This window comes from Cryptomeria japonica, chromosome 11 (assembly GCF_030272615.1).
Source record: "Cryptomeria japonica chromosome 11, Sugi_1.0, whole genome shotgun sequence".
Lineage (NCBI taxonomy): Eukaryota > Viridiplantae > Streptophyta > Pinopsida > Cupressales > Cupressaceae > Cryptomeria > Cryptomeria japonica.
This window is the reverse complement of record NC_081415.1, coordinates 161,809,202-161,810,797: the sequence shown is the minus strand read 5'-3', so window position 1 is coordinate 161,810,797 and position 1,596 is coordinate 161,809,202. Positions and strand designations below refer to the sequence as shown.

Sequence of the window (1,596 nt, the reverse complement as noted above, 5' to 3'; positions counted from 1 at the left end):
AATAAAACTAACACTAACTAAAAAAGGAATGCTTGTTGACTTATACATAGTGAACCATTATGAAGCAAAATATATAATAAAATATCTTCATATACCAAATAAAAGCAAATACTTATACATTCTTTATCGATTTTTAAAAATGTAATTATATGACTATCTCAACTCTTCATCTAAAATTATATCTTTAACATTACTAATTTATAATGCTATTTCTAAATATTTAATATTACTCTATTACTAATGGTTTGCTCTATTTCTAAATATTTAATAGGAAAATTTCTAATTTCTTTACATGTTTTTCTTATAAAGCCGATTTAAACATTTGAACATGAAAAGTTTGCTAGATCTGTCAAGGAAACTTATACACTGTTTTCCCTTGTTCTGCTTTTAATGGAAAAGTAAAAAGTAAATGGTATTACTGAGTGAAGATTAAGCTACACACCTATGAAACCTTTATCTTTTTACTATCTTGTTTTACAGGAGTCCAGCAATTATATATTCGCCACTTGAATTCCATATCAATTGTCTTATCAATATGGACGTTTCATTAATATTATTATTTCTGCAGTAGAGTTGTTGGTGGGTAACGTTGATCTAATTCATTTTGGTCAATCTGATGTAATATCAATTGGCTTGATTTGGCATGGTATGAATTGTTCCCATCTATTTATCTTTTCGTTCTAAGAAATCTGTCATAATAAATTCCATTTAGAAACCGGAAAGATTGTGGGCCATTCTGAAGGCTGTTTTTCTATGACTTTAAGCAAGAAATAAATTGTTGTTAGATATGTATGTGACAATATTCGAATTCGGACACATTTGAAGGTTTTTTATATTCACTATCGTGGAATCTGGAGGTGTCCTTGCCAAAGCAAGACTAATCCCCCAGTGTGTACAACCCACTCACAAGGTGTCCTTGCCAAAGCAAGACTAATCCCCCAGTGTGTACAACCCACTCACAAGGTAGCAACACACACAGAGTTAACACAGCCGGGGACTCGAACTCAAGACCATGGGGAGCATACCCACGCCTTAAGTTGCGATCCACGACCGGGTGAGCTAGGGCCGAAGCCCAAAAATTTGGACCATTTCTCGATTTATGCGTGTCATCCATTCGCAGGGGCCATGCAAATCTTCTCTGTATCGTTCCAATTTTATCGGATCTTAAATAGAAAAGAGATAAGAACTTACATTTTAAGGTAAGAAAATAAAGTAAGGGATGGAGTTTGTATTCGTTGGGAAGTCTTTAATCGGCAAGTTGCGTAGAGGCTACGTACGCTTGTAGCATGCATGATGGTGTCTGTTTTGTCTGTTTGATTTTTTTATTTCACGCATTTACATATTAATGTGCTGCTTTCAATGTATATATTAGAAAAAGCTGGCATTTTTTTCATTTTTTCATATCATTTGATTTTTAGTTCAATGTAGGATACTATTGCATTTATCTAATTTATTTTTTAATTAAATAGAATTTAAAATTTGAACAGCAATTTTTAAATCTCTAATTAGTTTCTTATTTAATAATTATAAGAAAAAAATCTCTTTCAATTGATTTATGTAATATAAAAATCAAATTAACATGACAAAATTAATATA

General features: G+C 31.3%; 1 pseudogene; it reads right to left on the bottom strand.

Annotated features, from left to right (window-relative positions):
• Positions 1-1,074: 1,074 nt before the first annotated feature.
• Positions 1,075-1,184, bottom strand: LOC131860431 (U6 spliceosomal RNA; annotated as a pseudogene).
• Positions 1,185-1,596: the final 412 nt, after the last annotated feature.